Consider the following 18,533-nt stretch of genomic DNA (forward strand, 5'->3'; position numbering starts at 1 on the left):
CCCCATATAACGCTCCATACAGAATACTGACCCCCATATAACGCTCCATACAGAATATTGGCCCCCATATAACGCTCCATGCAGGCTGTTCCCCCCTTATAATGCCCCATTACACGAGCGATATCTATTGTAAATTCTGCAATAGCTCAGAAACCGGCGAAACCTCGCAGCGCACAGTGCAGACTGGACAGTATAGTCCTCCATACAGTATTATGGGCACCATATAATGCTCCGTACAGGATACTGACCCCCTTATAATGCGCCATACAGGATACTGGTCCCCATATAACGCTCCATACAGGATACTGGTCCCCATATAACGCTCCATACAGGATACTGGTCCCCATATAACACTGCATACAGAATACTGGCCCCCATATAATGCTCCATACAGAATACTGTCCCCCATATAACGCTCCATACAGAATACTGACCCCCATATAACACTCCATACAGAATATTGGCCCCCATGTAACGCTCCATGCAGGCTGTTTCCCCCTTATAATGCCCCATGCAGGATGACACCCCCTTTTAATGCTCTATGCAGGATGTCACCTCTCCCCCCCCATATAATGCCCCTTGCAGGATGTCACTTCCCCCCTTTTCAATGCCCCATGCAGTATGTCAGACCACCCCCTCCCTTATAATGCCCCATGCAGGAGGTCACACCCCCCCTCCTTATAATGCCCCATGCAGTATATCACACATCCACCCTCCTTATAATGCCCCATGCAGGATGTCAATTCCCCCCTCCACCTCTTATAATGCCCCATGCAGTATGTCACCCCCCCCATATAATGCCCCATGCAGGATGTCACACCCACTCTCCCCCCTCCATATAATGCCCCATGCCCCCATACATAAAAAAAAAAATCAAATACTCACCTCACTTCTCACCTGATGCTGATCCGGACTCCAGCATCGCCCGCGTCTTCGCGCTGTGACAGCTCACGGGAGATCGCGCGCGGTGTAAACATATCACCGCGCCCTCTGACCTGAGACATCACAGTCAGAGGACGCGGAAGACGCTGTGGAGGCACGGGGAGGGTAAGTATTGTGCCGGCTTCGTCACATGACCGGAGATGTCCCTGCGCTCAGCATGGGGCCGGGGGCCCATGTCGAGCGCAGGGACATCTCCGGTCATGTGACGGAGGGGGGTCCTGCCGGGGGGCCCCATGAGGAGACGCACAAGAGGGGGGCTCCGAGGGGGCCCCGACCGGCCGGGCCCCATGCTGGAGTCAGGGCAGTCATGCCCTGATGGCGGCCCTGCTGACGGCTGGAGGGGCGCCCTCTCCTTCGGGGGCCCCGTTCAATGAACCGGCTGCACGGGCGGTAGGTCCGCCCCTTGTCTTGCCCCTCCTGCTGGCCTGGGGTAGTGTAGTGTTGGATGTAGGAGTTTGGGGTTCTGTGCAGCACTCCCTCCTTACCTGAGAGAAGGGAGACACCACACCTCTGGGAGAGGTGCAGTACCTCTGTGGCGACCGAACCCTCAGGGGCGCCACATAAGTCTGTAGAGATGAGCTGTGTTTGAGAAAACTCATCATGGAGACTGGACAATATGAAGAAGAAAAGAAAGAGAACGACTCCAGAGATAATGTCATCTATAAGGTACCTGGATGTAAATGTTTTCTTTTGATACTGACTAATTCTCATATTTTTATTTATGTTCAGAGCATTAAAGGGGTTGTCCAAGTTTGTGATGAGTCTGCAGTCATTCTATGTGACTGCACGCTGTCAGGATTCTCTCGTGCCAGCAATTTGCATACATGTGGTCACGAGCCGACTAGACATGCGTGGTCTCACTCAATGAAAATGAATTGAGCGAGGCCGGACACATCTAGATGGAATGTGGCCAGAATTATACAAATCGCATACTTGTGTTGTGCAAGGGAGAATCCTAAAAGTGTATAGTGCATGCGCTGGGAGAATTCAGAAGCCTGCAGTCACATAGAGTGACTGCAGACTTTCATCTCAAGCCTGGACGAGCCCTTAATTATAAAATGAAGCCCTGTAGCCGATCCTAACAGCTCTGGTTCCAGCAGTCATCTCATGGCCACTTCACTCATATGTGATTTTCAGTGTTACGGTCACATGACGAGCTTCTCTTCCCGCTTCTCTTTTTTTCACTGAACATTGAGAGAACTACCGAGAGCAGCTTGTTGGCATGTGATTAAGGCTGGGGTCCCACCAGCGTATCACATTCGATGTGAGAGCATCGGATGCAATATGCTAATGACTTAGTCCATGAAAAACGTGGCGCTCACCGTCCTCTTAAAAAAATGCATATAATGTCCTTAAAATATTGCAGCGATGTCATCATTTGGATGCTGGACGGACGACGGCCGTTTTCTGCTAGCTGCGCTTCAACGTCCAATGTTTTAGGGACATGAAATAAAGGTTTTTTAAGAGGACGGTGAGTGCCACCTTTTTTTTTATTTTTCATGGACTATGCTATTTGCACTTTTCTTCATGGTGAGCACCCAAGTTCCCAGAGCCATAGTGTGATCCACCTGTCCAGAGTAGGCTTGATTGTGTCAGCGTGAAGTGTTTTCTGGTGTTGGCATTTTTCTTTTTATCCTCCAGTGTTCGATATGCTAATGACACTCGGCTCCTGCTCTGCAGCGAGCGTGAGCCGAGTGTCAGTGCTCTGTGCTCCAATCCTCTAGCATGTGAGAATCACAGCACAGCTGCGGAGGAGACGTAGAAATTAATTTCTCCATCTCCCCTGTTGCTGGCATCAGAGGGAATCACACTGCACTCGGGTGACATCTGAGTGCAGTGCTATGTTTCACACTCACCCATTGACTTATATGGGTGCGTGCGATCCAAACTCCGCATGCAATTGCAGATTGCGTTTTTTTTTTCAGTCCGATCGTGATCCAATTCATAGATTAACATTGGACTGAATGCAATCTGATTTTTTATTCGATTGCATTTTTCCAATGTAATCGAAAGTGAGAGCGAGCCCTATGACTGTTCCTGGGAGTTCCTGGGATAAGCTCAGTGTGCTGTATATGGGTCTCTGTGCAAGCTCAGCTCAGTTTCAGATGATGAAATGAGTCCCTGGAGTTTTGGAGAGATGTATTTTTTTTATTTTTTCTATTACATGGCAATGTGTTTTGTCAAAGAGGTCACTGGGGTGGACTCAGTGGACAGTGGAATATGGGTCCCTGGGGATGAGCAGAGTGGACAGAGAAAGGAATCTTCATCATAGCCAGATTTCCCCCTGAGCTAAATCTGCTAAGGGTTCCCAGGGTGAGCTCACTGAACAGTGGGATACATCCCTGGGGATGAACCCAAAAGACAGTAATAGGATGAGCACAACGGACGGCATGTAATGACATTCAATTGGTCAAAATCCGCACTAAGACGCTATCTCCACTACAGAAACTGACATGCTGCTGCTTGTAAACCCACACCGCAGGTGAGTTTACGCAGCGTTAAACAGAAGCACAGTGGGCATGGGATTTCTATAAATCCCATCCACTGTGCTTGTAATGTAGAATGCATCATTCTGGACGCAGCGCAGATGGGCTGCGTCCAAAACTCTGCTCTTCCTGATCGTGGGCACGAAGCCTTAGCAAAAGACCATACAACCCCTTTAAATCCCAAGTATTGTAGTGCACCTCCCCTTCACTTCCCCAAAGTTGTGCATTGGTGAAGGTATTTTTCTCGGGCTGAGCCCCTCACCTGGGACTGCATGTAAGATTCCCTGTGGTGACGGCTCCACTGGGTCTAATATCTCCATCCACATAATGGGACTAGTGACTGGGAGAAAAATGGCTTAATTGTGGCCCCTGAGACAGTAACTAGAGTAATGGAATGATAGCCGTGGGGCTCAGGGTGGTAAGACCAGTGGTAGTCTGCTATGTGCTGTAAGTAATGTCCGACTACGCCACCCGTGGATTGCGGTCAGGGCTAACCGCCGCTGCAGTGCAGACCGCTGGGGCTAATATAAATGTGCAGCACTGAATAGTTCAACTCCCCACTGGAGGAGTATGGCCCCAGGGCAGAATATATAATGGATGATGGGGGGGATGATTCCGACCGCGATAGCCAGGAAACGGAGGCCTCTTAAACAGTTCAGGGTCTTTATTAGAACAGGTAATATGACCCAGAAAAAGGCCCGGCTAGGAGGGGGGCCTGGATGTCTGAGAACAAGTGGGAGGCTGGCCCTGGTCAGGGTGAGGGTGTAGGCCTACCGTGCTCTCTGTGCTCCTTCTGGCTATTTCCCTCCTTGTAGTGTAACAGCCCACGTTCCCGAGCTCACCGTGTCCTCTCGCCCGTATGGCTTGCAACTTGGGTCCCTTTCTACTCCCGGCCTGGTACGGCTTTGCTGGTCCCTTCCGCTGTGGCGGAGCCTCCGGGCTTCTTAGGCCAAGGAACATACAGTCCCCTGCGGACTGGTTATCTGCTGTAGGACGTGGAATCCTCACAGCCTCAGACACCAAAGTCTGGTAGATTAGTCTCTTCGTCTGCCAGGACAGGCGCACTTCGCCTCTTGTCCCTGGCTCATGGCTCTCCTACTGCCACACGTCCTCTTAGGCTGCAACACAACTGTCTCTCTCTGCTCTGGGACACCTCTCAATCCAGAGACAGGTCGTCCAGTTCTCCCTAACCCTGCCCCCAGCTCCAGCTTTTATAGGGGCAGCCTGCTCCCCCTACTGGTCTGGGACAGGAGGTGCTGCATGCTAATGATCCCTGACTAGAGGACCTCCCCCTTGCTCTCAGACACAGCTTTATTATATTTGTGGCATCCAGGCCAGGGTGACACATTCCCCCCTAGTGAAATTTAGTACTCCGGGACTAAACGAGAAACAAGAATAACATGCATGACCATAAAACATTAGTAGACAAACGACGCACAAGTTGAGTTCTTAAGGTCACAGTGTGGTCTGTAACCGGGTGTCCATATCACCAACACAACGGTGAGCCTTAACCAGGTGGGGGTCTGTCCTAGCCCCAAGTCCTTTACAGTCTTAGTTCATTCCTTGGTCAGGCTCCGAACGCAGTCCATACAAAGTCCCGGTTATTAAAAGTCCATAACCTTTGAGTCTGTACGGTAACTGCAAGAAACTGAAACACACAATTACCAATCATGCATGTAACTTTGCAAACATTTCAACACTTGGCAACAGGGTTATTTACAGTTTAGTGCACCCTATATTCTCCAGCGAGCGGGTATCTGCCCCTTTGTGCTCCTGGTTGACCTACTTAATCCACTGCCTGGTGGTGGACCGACCTGGCTTTCCCCACTAGCATTAGGGGTACAGCTACCAGCTTGGTGTACAGGTAGGGCAGGCAGCTGTCTGCGGGTCCTTTGGCTTACCGCAGGCATGGCAGGCTCACTGTCAGCAGAGGGTTGATTCTCCTGGGCTGCTGGTACAGGCTCTTCTGCCTCTGGAACTGCTTGCTCTTCTTCACCTTCCGGCTCTGGTGTAGGTTGTTGCTGAGCCGGTTGCAGGAAATGCAGGACGGGTACCACTATGGCATCGTTTATTCGAGTCCAGGACTGAGGAAACTCTCCGAGAACGGTGCTGATCATTTCTTCCTTGTCCTCTGCGGGTTCAAGGTCACTTTGATCCTCTTCTGCACTACGGAGTTGCTCGGGGCACCTGTTTAGGTGGTCTCTGGAGACGGTACTAGTGGTTTCTCCTCCATCCTTGGTGATCACGCACACCTTTGAGTTGTCGTGGTCAGACTGCAGTACGGTGTAGGGTTCCCTTTCCCACTGGTCGTCCAACTTATGTAGCCTTCTCTTTCGCTTCAGGACCTGCTCACCAGGTTCTAGGGGACCAGCAGGGGCGTGTTGGTTGAAGAGTCTTTCTTGCCTTTCTCTCACCTGGGCCAGGCTCTTCTCCACACTCTCCTGTACCTTCTTGTACTGCAGTCGCCTTTCCGTATCCCAGTCCGCATCCAGGGAGGTGTCCTCAGGTGTTAGGACTCCCATCTCCAGGTCCATGGGCAGCTTACCTGGTCTGGCTCGCATCAGGTAAGCCGGGGTGCAGTTTGTAGCATTCACCGGGATATGGTTGTACAGGTCTATTAGGTCCGGCAGTTTTTCTGGCCACAGGCTGCGTTCCTCCAGGGGCAACGTCTTCTAGAGATCAATGACTATATTGTTCATTTTCTCACACATCCCGTTGGTTTGTGGGTGGTAAGGCGTTGTACGAATCTTCTTACAGCCATAGAGGTTGCAGAACTCTTGGAAGATTTCGGCTTCGAACGCTGGACCCTGGTCTGTCAGGACCTCTTCTGGATACCCGTGTGGACGGCAGAAGTATTGCTGGAAGGCTCTGGCCGCCGTTTGGGCTGTCAAGTCTTTCACCGGGACCACCACTAGAAAACGGGAATAGTGGTCCACGATTGTCAGGGCGTAGATGTATCCTGACCGGCTTGGAGCCAATTTGATGTGGCCAGAGCTACCAGCTCAAGAGGCTGCTGGGTGACGATGGGCTTCAAGGGTGTCTTCTGGCTGGTGCGGTCTTTTCTCCTTAAGTTACAAGGGCCACAGTCCCTGCACCACTTCTCTACAGCCCCTCTCATGCCGACCCAAAAGAACCGTCCTTTTAGCTGGAACTCCAGTTTCTTCCAACCAAAGTGCCCCGCTCTGTCATGGTAAGCCCCCAGGACCATAGCTGCATCCCGCCTTGGGACCATGACTTGCCAGGTCAGCTCGTGTGTCCGGTGGTTGACAAGTCTTCTGCACAGCTTGCTTTCATAGAGGAACAGCTTGCTCTTCTCTTTCCATATCTGCTTGGCTTCCTCTGGAGCATCCGGATCTAAGCGGGTCAGCAGATCTTTCACCAGGCGGATTGCAGGGTCACTATCTTGGGTCTCGGCCCAACTGTGGTGAGGTAGAGGATTGATCATAACAGTTGTTAAATCTTCCTCTTTCACGCGGTGGGAGTATTGAGCGGCCCCATACCGGTGGAACGCGGGGAGTTCTACCTCCTCCAGCTCTTCTGGGTCTTCGTCACCTTCAGGTAAGTGAGGCATTCTCGACAGGGCGTCAGCATTGGCATTGGTTTTGCCTGCCCGGTACTTGATCACGAAGTCATAATTGGAGAGACGGGCCATCCACCGCTGTTCCAGGGCACCAAGTCTTGCACTGTCTAGGTGTGTTAACGGGTTGTTGTCCGTGTACACAGTGAACTTTGCAGAGGCCAAGTAATGCTTGAAGCGTTCCATTACGGCCCACACCACCGCCAAGAATTCTAGCTTGAAGGAGCTGTAATTCTCCGGGTTCCTCTCGGTGGGCCTCAGCTTCCGGCTGGCGTACGCGATCACCCTTTCTCTGCCCTGTTGGTTTTGTGACAGTACGGCTCCCAGTCCCACATTACTGGCGTCTGTGTGGAGAGTAAAAGGCTGGCCATAATCAGGGTAGGCCAGGATCTCATCCCCTGTGAGGGCCATCTTCAACTGGCGGAAGGACTCCTCTTCCGGTTTATCCCACTTGAAGGGTGGCTTTTGGCTTCTGGACTTAGACTGTCCTATCAGGAGGTCCTGCATAGGAGCTGCCATCTTAGTGAACCCGGGGATGAACCTTGGTAGTAGCCTACCAACCCTAGGAACGGCATCACTTCTTTGATGTTCGAGGGGCTTGGCCAGCTCTTGATTGCCGTGACCTTGTCAGGGTCGGGGGCTACTCCTTCCGCACTTACCACGTGCCCTAGGTACTGGACCTTCGGTTTCAACAGGTGACACTTCGATGGTTTCACCTTCAGGCCATAGCCTGCCAGGGCTTCGAACACCTCGGCCTGGTGCTTTAGATGGTCCTCGTAAGTCTTCGAATAGACGATCACGTCGTCCAGGTAAAGGAGGACCGTCTCGAAGTTTCGGTGCCCTAGACAGCATTCCATCAGCCTCTGGAAGGTCCCTGGTGCGTTGCAGACCCCGAAGGGCATACAGTTGAACTCGCTCAGTCCCATCGGGGTGGTGAAGGCGGTCTTCTCCTTGTCAGCCTCTGCCACAGGAACCTGCCAGTACCCGCTAGTAAGGTCCAAAGTAGAAAAGAAGTTAGCTGATTTTAGTGCGGCTAAAGACTCCTCTAATCTAGGCAGCGGATATGCGTCTTTGTGGGTGATACGGTTGATTTGTCTATAGTCCACGCACATTCTCATGGTGCCGTCTTTCTTTTTTACCAGAACCAGGGGGGCTGCCCAGGGGCTACAGCTATCTCTAATGACCCCAGCTTCATTCATTTCTCTTAGCATGCCCTTGGCGTTCTGATAATGTGCAGGGGGTACAGGCCTGTGTCTCTCTTTTATTGGTGGGTGGCTCCCCGTGGGCATATGGATCTATCCCTTTTACTCTGCCGAAGTCTAGCGGGTGCTTACTAAAAATTCTCTGGTACTCCTTGTTTTTGGTGCAGGGGAGTGGAGTCAGCACCCACATGGAGTTTCTGGCACCAGTCCTCCTTTTGTTTCTGGGAGCCATTACCCTCCGCCTGTGGAGATGGAGGCAAAGGCTCCACGGCCCTGATAGCTTTGTGTTCGACAGCAAACAGTTTGGCAAGTGTATCGTACCTGGGTAAGTGTACCTCCCTCTCTCCGATGTTGAGAATGCGAACGGGCACCCTCCCATGACGGACATCAACCACCCCCTGGGCTGTCAAAATGGTGGGCCTGCTGTCTGAGTACACGGGTTCTACCATGGCTTGGTAGTCTCTACCTCTCAACCCGATTGCAGTCTGACACCAGATCATCATTTCACTTTTGGGAGGCATGGAAATAGGGAATGGGTCACTCATTCTTACGCTACCGATCTCACCACCAGACAGTTCTACCTGCTGCCATCTCATCAGGGCTTTTATCTTTGTTGAGGACTCTCTGTTGGCTGGAACTAGCATTCACCGCCACCTGTTGTAGAATTACAATTACCTCTGAAAGACAATTTTCAATCACGTTAGTACCCACAGTTATTTTAGGGTGACTTTCACGACGGTCAATGTCCACAATAATCACTCCCTGTGCCGGCAGTTCAACTTTACCAATCTTAATGGTCATCTCTTTGAACCCCATCTGCGGCACGGGAAGCCATTACTGGCGATGATGCTCAAGTCACTGTCTGGATACCGTGTTATATCAGCATCAGTCCAATACTGCTTAAAAAGTACATAAGGGATAGTGGTTACTTGCAACCCGGTATCCAGCAAGGCGCTCATTGTTATGTTCTGCTACCAGAGCTAAGGAAAGAGAGGAGATCTGTCCCTACGATAGAACTCAGCTTAATCCCTACGATGTAACAGGGGACCTGATCCTGCGATCAGACCTGCTAAAGTCCTAAGCTAGTCTGTACGGAGACCTATAGATGTGGGGAAGGAATCCCTACAAGTACTAAGGACTGGGAGGAAAATGGGACACCTCCTAACAGAAATAGTAGCAGACAGACGAACAAACAAAATATATAGAATATAGAGGTCCGTAGACCAAGCAAACTAACAGAGTTAGATACAGAGCACAGGCTAGCTAGAAAGTAGTTAAACAATGAAGTCCAGCAAAGCCAGAAGGGCGGAGCAGGATTAAATAGGCCAACAAGGTCATGTGACCAGCAAAGGAAAAAACCTAAGAGCAAGGTTCTAACAGTACCCCCCCTTCTAAGAGGATCCTCCGGATCCCCTAGGACCAGGCTTATCAGGAAATCTCCTGTGAAACGCTCTGATAAGTCTGGACGCGGAAACATCATCCGACCTCACCCAAGAGTTATCCTCGGGTCCGAAACCTTTCCAGGCCACAAGATACTGCAAACTACCTCTATACCGTCTAGAGTTAAGGATGCGAGAAATTTCATATTCCCCGTCCTCCACCACCGGGGGAACAGAGGCAGAGGCGTCACAATCCGATACAACAGCTTTTTTCAACAGAGAGACATGAAATACCGGATTAATTCTCCAGGAGGTAGGAACCTCCAACCTAACAGCAGATTGGTTGACAACCTGAAGCACCTTAAAGGGCCCTACAAACTTGGGACCCAATTTCTTAGAAGGAATCCTCAACCGCAGATTCCTAGAGGACAACCAAACCATGTCACCAACAGCGAACATAACCTCCTGTCATTTCCTATCAAAGTAGTCTTTAGATTTTCTGTTGGCCTCCTGAAGATTACCACGCACATCCGTCCAAACTCTCTCCAAATCACCGGAAAAATTCTCCTCCTCAGGCACAGCAGATCCCAACTTGGAGAACGACCCAAACGACGGATGTCTCCCAGAACAACAAAAAAAAGGCGAACAACCAGCAGAAGAAGATGTATGATTGTTCAGAGCAAATTCAGCAAGTGGCAGAAACTCAGACCACCCCTCTTGATTGTCTGCCACAAAACAACGCAAGAACTGCTCAACATCCTGGTTTTTCCTTTCTGTCTGGCCATTAGATTCAGGATGATATCCTGACGAGAACGACAAATGAACTCCCAACCTGTCACAAAAGGCACGCCAAAAACGAGCCACGAACTGAGGACCTCTATCAGAAACAATGTCAGTAGGAACGCCATGAAGTCTGACAATTTCCTTGACAAAGGCCTTAGCGAGAGTTTTAGCGCAGGGCAGTTTGACGAAGGGAACCAAGTGACACATCTTGCTAAAACGGTCCACGACCACCCAGATGACAGTAAAACCCTCAGAGGGGGGAAGGTCAGTTATAAAGTCCATAGCCAAATGTGTCCAAGGAGCACTGGGAACCTCCAAAGGACAAAGCAACCCCGCAGCAGGAGTATGTGAGGACTTAGATCTAGCACATATAGTACATTGGCGCACCCACTTAATGACTTCCTTCTGCCATCCAGGCCACCAAAAACTGCGACCCACCAGTCTCTTGGTCTCAGAGATTCCAGGATGACCTGCCAACCGAGATTCGTGACACTCAACAAACAAATCTCTCCTAAAGGTCCCAGGCACAAACAACCTCCCATGAGGAGTGTTAGATGGGGCATTCTCCTGTGCTTTAAGAATCTCATCTTCCAAAACGGAGTCCAAAGCAGCTATCACAACACCTTCTTGTAAAATGTTCTCCTCTTTCTCAGCACCGACTATGGGAGAAAAACTGCGAGACAAGGCATCCGCCTTAACATTCTTAGTACCAGGGATGTAAGTAACGGAGAAATTAAACCGCGAGAAAAACAGTGCCCACCTAGCCTGACGGGCATTCAGGCGCTTGGCAGCATCAAGATATATCAGATTTTTATGATCCGTAAGAACCTGAACGGGAAATTCCGCACCTTCCAAGAAGTGGCGCCAGTGTTCAAATGCGAGTTTAATAGCCAATAATTCCCGATTACCAATATCGTAATTCAGTTCAGTCTCCGAAAATTTTTTTGAAAAAAAGGCACAGGGATGTAATCCATCCCCGTTATCCTGAGACAATACTGCGCCAACCCCCACAGAGGAAGCATCAACCTCAACCAAAAACGGCTTAGTCACATCAGGCTGCATAAGGATGGGAGCAGAGGTGAACCTCTCCTTGAGATACACAAAAGCTTCAATGGCCTCAGAAGACCACTGAACCGCATCAGCACCTTTCCTGGTGAGATCGGTCAGAGGTTTGACAATACTAGAAAATTTTTTTATGAATTTTCTGTAATAATTGGCGAAACCCAAAAACCTCTGTATCGATTTCAAACCAATAGGCCTAGGCCATTCCTGTACAGCTTGAACTTTAACCGGGTCCATCTCAAAACCTTCGCTGGAGATAATGTAGCCCAAAAAACTAATTCTCTGTACAGCGAACTCACATTTCTCCAGTTTAGCAAAAAACGAATTGTCCATCAATAACTGTAATACCTCACGTACGCTCCGCCAATGAGACTCCAGATCCGGCGAATAAATCAAAATGTCATCCAAATACACAACCACATTTTTGTCGATCAAAGGTCTAAGGATGTCATTAATAAGATTCTGAAAAAATGCAGGAGCATTAGTAAGACCAAAAGGCATAACCAGATTCTCAAAATGACCCACAGGAGTGTTAAAAGCAGTCTTCCATTCGTCACCCTCCTTCATGCGCAACAGATTGTATGCCCCCTTAAGGTCGATTTTAGAGAACCACTTGGCCCCCATTAACTGGTTAAACAGATCAGGAATCAATGGCAGTGGGTAAGGATTGCGTACAGTAATTTTGTTAATCTCACGAAAATCCAGACAAGGACGTAAACCGCCGTCCTTTTTTTTTACAAAAAAAAATCCAACCGCCACAGGAGACTTAGAGGGCCTAATGTGACCGGCGGCCAAGCTTGTCTGTATGTATTCCTCCAAAGCCTTTCTCTCAGGAATAGTAAGGTTAAATAAACGACTTTTAGGAAGAGTCGCTCCAGGGACAAATTCAATAGAACAATCATAGTCTCTATGGGGAGGCAAAACCTGCGATTCCTTCTCAGAAAAAACTCTCCAAAAATCCTGAATAGGAACAGGCAATTCTCCCCTATCCAAAGCTGCAATACGCCCGTTACAACACTTGTCATAACATTTATGGCTCCAGGATTTAATTTCACTGGTAGACCAATCCAGTACAGGATTGTGAAATTTTAACCAGGGCAATCCCAATATTACTGGAGAAGGCAAGTTATTCAACACTACCAAATCCAATTTCTCATGGTGAACACCATTAATAGTGAGAGGAAATTCACAGACCTTGAGAGTAATATTCTTCAAAGGGGAACCATCCACAGAAACCACAGCAATGGGGGATGATAAAGGTTCGGGTTTTAAATTGAGTCTTTCCAAGAATCCCCCATCAATAACATTCAGAGTAGACCCACAATCAACAAACACCCGAAATTCCATTAATTTTTCCTGAGCAATCGTGGAAGCAGCTAAAAATACACCCTTGGAATTTAAACAGGCAATACGGGCATGACTGACCATTTTTTTTTCTTTCTTGATACGAAGCTCACAGTCTTTAATTAAATGACCAGATTTTCCGCAATAGAAACACAAGCCTTCAGAAAATCTGCGATCTTTTTCTTGAGAGCGAGGTGCCATCGCTCCAATCTCCATCGATTCACCACTGTTAGTACACACATTCTCATAACCAGAAACTGACATAGCAGAGGATTTGCTCTCATTAACCCTTGCACGCAGTCTCCTATCCACCCGTATAGCTAATTGCATAGCCTGTTGCAAATCTTCAGGTGTAGGATAAGCAATTAGCAGGTCTTTAACCCTTTCACTGAGCCCAGCAAGAAATAGACTTTTCAGAGCAGAATCGTTCCACCCTGTTTGAGTAGACCATCAACGGAAATGAGTACAATATTTTTCCACATTACCTGATCCCTGTTTCAAACGTCTCAACTCAGTCTCAGCTGATGCGACACGGTCAGGATCATCATATAATAGTCCCAAGGCAGAAAAAAAACTATCCACTGAACTGAAGCATGTATCACTAGGTTGCAAAGAAAAGGCCCACTCCTGAGGCTCTTTGCGCAAAAGTGACATTATAAACCCTATGCGCTGGGAATCATCCCCAGAGGACTTGGGTCTCAAACGAAAATACAATAAGCAAGCATTTTTAAATGAAAAAAATTCTCGGTGTTCACCAAAAAATAAATCCGGCAAACGTACCTTAGGCTCCAAGAAATGTGCTCCAGGACAGTTACTCACGTGTTGACGGAGCTCAGTCACCTCCAAAGAGAGTCCCTGCAGGTGTTTAGCCAAATCCAGAACCGACACCATGATGGAACAGAAAAAAATCTTTCCTTAGAGCATTTGCTGGGCTGGACTTACTGTTATGTTCTGCTACCAGAGCTAAGGAAAGAGAGGAGATCTGTCCCTACGATAGAACTCAGCTTAATCCCTACGATGTAACAGGGGACCTGATCCTGCGATCAGACCTGCTAAAGTCCTAAGCTAGTCTGTACGGAGACCTATAGATGTGGGGAAGGAATCCCTACAAGTACTAAGGACTGGGAGGAAAATGGGACACCTCCTAACAGAAATAGTAGCAGACAGACGAACAAACAAAATATATAGAACATAGAGGTCCGTAGACCAAGCAAACTAACAGAGTTAGATACAGAGCACAGGCTAGCTAGAAAGTAGTTAAACAATGAAGTCCAGCAAAGCCAGAAGGGCGGAGCAGGATTAAATAGGCCAACAAGGTCATGTGACCAGCAAAGGAAAAAACCTAAGAGCAAGGTTCTAACACTCATGGGGATACCGTCCAGCACCACGGGTAAAACCGGGCGCCCCCCAACGTACTTATTACGCCAATTGTAAGGGCCTGGTGATCTTATGCCTGGGGGTTGGCCCTCTGCCCCAGGTTGGACCCGTTTAAATTACAGTACCTGGAAATGTGTCCGGGCTGGTTGCATCGTCGGCAAATGGGCTGTCCATCCTCTGCGTAGCGGTCTGTAGGCCTCCCTCGAAACGACAGGGTCCTCCTCTGTCGACGCCCCGGGACATCCTCTGGACTTGAAGCCAACTTGATGAGTCTTGACGGGTCCACTTGTAACGCCTGGACGGTCCTGGTCAATGCCGCGACGCTCCTGGTCAGCTCCTGGACTTGGTGATGCAGATCTTTCGACGGGGCTTGGTTCAGGGCCTGTGCATCGGCCCCCACAGAGTCCATAGAGGAGGGCGCCGCCTCCTGGTGGTAGGTGAGAGCAGGGCGCCGGGGGTTTATAGCGCCACTTGTTGCGGGTTCACGGAGCACCCTTATGGCCCTGTCCTTGAATTGGGCAAAGGTCAGATCAGGGTTCTGAAAGAACTTGAGGCGCACCTGAGTCCTGTGCGCGCTAGACAGCAGACCTTCTATGAACTGTTCTGTTAGTAGCTTATCCGTATCCTGCATGCTGCCAGGGTCAGCTTGTTTGATGGCCCTCAAGGCTTCCTGCAAATTTAGGGCATAGTCTCTAATGCTGTCCTGTGCCCGCTGCTTACATCCATAGAACCGCATTTTAATTTCAGCGGAGGTACGGGTATCAAAGGTACCTCGCAGCCGGGCCACAATGTCCTTTACAGTCTTTTTCTCCTCAGCGGGCCATGACTTTACCTCCCACTGGGCTGCGCCAGTTAGCTGCCCTGTCAGTATGCTAATCTTCTGTTCCTCTGTCAGGGGGTAAACTTGGAACAAACTGTACAGCCTTTCCTTAAAGTCAGTTAGGGCATGGGGCTCCCCTGAATACTTGGGCAGCCAGGCCGCTCCAGGGATGTAAGGCAGGGAAAATGGCATCACCGCTGCTGCAGCGGCGCTGGTGGTAGAAGGTCCCTCCGCGTCCGTCATCTTCCTCCCCCCTAGTTAAGCGTGGCCTACCTTCCGACGATCCTCTTCTGTAGGCCGCGGCTCCGCTGGTGCTGCTCCGGACGAGGACCTTGCGTCGCGTCCTGGTGACGTCAGCGTCGCTCTCTCTCCCTTCCAGGACCTTGCGCAGCGTCAGTGCGTGGGGCGGAGCTTCGGGTCTCGCATGGTTTGGACGTCCACGCCCCTCTTCTTCCCGCTCGGCGTCCTGAAGATGGCGTCCGATGGCGGGAAAACTGCTGAAGATGGCGGGAACCGATGGAAGATGGCGGGAACCGATGGAAGATGGCGGGAAACGGCTCCGGATGGCGGGAAACCTCTTTTCAGGTGCGTGTACAGTCTTTTTCAGTCACGCAATACCCGTTTGTGGCGGGTTGGTTACTATCCTGCCGACTACGCACAAAACTGACTCGCCCCCTGGGCCGTGGGGCACTCGGAACCGGACTTCAGGGCAATGCTGGAAGTAGTAGTGGCGACCCGGTTCAGTGGCTCAGGGTGGTCAGACCAGTGGTAGTCTGCTATGTGCTGTAGGTAATGTCCGACTACGCCACCCGTGGATTGCGGTCAGGGCTAACCGCCGCTGCAGTGCAGACCGCTGGGGCTGATATAAATGTGCAGCACTGAATAGTTCAACTCCCCACGGGAGGAGTATGGCCCCAGGGCAGAATATATAATGGATGATGGGGGGGATGATTCCGACCGCGATAGCCAGGAAACGGAGGCCTCTTAAACAGTTCAGGGTCTTTATTAGAACAGGTAATATGACCCAGAAACAGGCCCGGCTAGGAGGGGGGCCTGGTGTCTGAGAACAAGTGGGAGGCTGGCCCTGGTCAGGGTGAGGGTGTAGGCCTACCGTGCTCTCTGTGCTCCTTCTGGCTATTTCCCTCCTTGTAGTGTAACAGCCCACGTTCCCGAGCTCACCGTGTCCTCTCGCCCGTATGGCTTGCAACTTGGGTCCCTTTCTACTCCCGGCCTGGTACGGCTTTGCTGGTCCCTTCTGCTGTGGCGGAGCCTCCGGGCTTCTTAGGCCAAGGAACATACAGTCCCCTGCGGACTGGTTATCTGCTGTAGGACGTGGAATCCTCACAGCCTCAGACACCAAAGTCTGGTAGAATAGTCTCTTCGTCTGCCAGGACAGGCGCACTTCGCCTCTTGTCCCTGGCTCGTGGCTCTCCTACTGCCACACGTCCTCTTAGGCTGCAACACAACTGTCTCTCTCTGCTCTGGAACACCTCTCAATCCAGAGACAGGTCGTCCAGTTCTCCCTAACCCTGCCCCCAGCTCCAGCTTTTATAGGGGCAGCCTGCTCCCCCTACTGGTCTGGGACAGGAGGTGCTGCATGCTAATGATCCCTGACTAGAGGACCTCCCCCTTGCTCTCAGACACAGCTTTATTATATTTGTGGCATCCAGGCCAGGGTGACACATATACACAAAATCCAGCCCGCATGTCTTCCTCTGCTTACTGTCACCAAATGGAAATATTGATTCCTGAGGCTGAACACATTCCAGGAGAAATTTGTGCACCTTAAACTGACGAGCAAGCAAATCTCTAATAAAATGCAACAATATAATCGACGTAACCAGTGCTCCATGCTGGAAAAAGTCTACATCCGTTAGAGCAGTGGACTCCACTCTACGTCCATTGGTCCAATAGTCTTTAGTCCATGGCCAGCTCCTCACATCTTATATCACAACCAAAACAGACAATGATTCAATAATTTGCATCATATTTGAATTCATACCAAGAAGTACAACAATGACTACACTGATATGACTTCTTTATCCAATTTCTGGTCTCAATGGCCACATGATGACTATGCTACAATCGAGAATGCAGAATGTATGGGCTCCTGGTGGTATATATTACTGAAGATATCAGAATGTATGGGCTCCTGGTGGTATATATTAGTGACAACAACAGAAAGTATGGGATCCTGTTGGATATATATTAGTGTAGACATCAGAATGTATGGGGTCCTGGTGGTATATATTAGTGAAGACATCATAATGTATGGGGTCCTGGTGGTATATATTAGTGAGGACATCAGAATGTAAGGGCTCCTGGTGATATATATTAGTGAAGACATCAGAATGTATGAGGTCCTGGTGGTATATATTAATAAAGACATCAGAAGGTCCTGGTGGTATATATTAATAAAGACATCAGAATGTACAGGGTCCTGGTGGTATATATTAGTGAAGACCTCAGAATGTATGGGGTCCTGGTGGCAATATATTAGTGAAGATATCAGAATATATGGGCTCCTGGTGGTATATATTAATGAAGACATCAGAATGTACGGGGTCCTGGCGATATATATTAGTGAGGACATCAGAATGTATGGGCTCCTGATGGCAGGGCCGGCATCAGCACCCGGCGTACCCGGGCAAGTGCTGGGGCCCTGGGCCATCAGGGGGGCCCACTCGCCGTTGGAGCCCGGGCCGCTTCCCCCGCATCTGTGCAGGGCTGCCGGTCCTGTCCGAGCCCTGCTCTGCTTCATGCAGCAGTCAGTGTGCTGTCAGTGTGCTGCTGCTCCACCAATCAGGCCCAGTGCTGTCACTTTCCAGACATGGCCGCACGTGTGGCGCCCCTGAGTGTTCGACCGCCACAGGGATGCTGCACCTCTTTAATGGGGTGTAGTGTTCCTCCTTTGAGGTAAGAACAGTGCGATGGTCAGGACTCTACCTCCACATCCAACACCACACTTCTCCCACCAGAGGGGGCTAGTAGGCACCAGGTGCCGCCTCTGCTGGGAATCGGGAGACTGGGGAACCAAGAGATACGGGAACCAACTAGTGGGTGAGGGTGGAGGATTCACATTTTAGTGACACTTTAAATGTGATATTTAATACACAGCCATCTTGGTTCTGGGTTCTTGGATCGTGACCTCCCTCCCTGAGCGTGGATCCTGTGTGGACCTGCAGAGGATGGAGGCACGGCCCTCGTACCCTGGCCTTGGGTCGAGGGGCAGGTTGCAGATAATTTATGTCTCAGCCCGGGCAAAGGACCATGACCAAGAAGGCCCAGAGCTTAGGAGTGTAGCTCCACCGCAAATGGATCCCAGGGGGATGCAGACGGAGGGGTATACGCCACCTGTCCTCGCAACCTGATCTATTCAGAAGGATTCCAGCTGCAAGAGGGGTACCGGCCCCTGACACCTGACCTTGCCACTCTACGTCCTGGTCAGGGAAGTCCGATAGGCCCTGAGGATCCCACCGGGTAACGGAAGGAGCGGAGCTTCCACCCGTACCCTTTTTCTGAGTGAAGTTCAGAGGGAGACCCGGCCTATCTACACACACA

Source organism: Phyllobates terribilis, unplaced genomic scaffold (genome assembly GCF_046119375.1).
Source record: "Phyllobates terribilis strain yellow unplaced genomic scaffold, ASM4611937v1 Scaffold_5__5_contigs__length_657084704, whole genome shotgun sequence".
NCBI lineage: Eukaryota > Metazoa > Chordata > Amphibia > Anura > Dendrobatidae > Phyllobates > Phyllobates terribilis.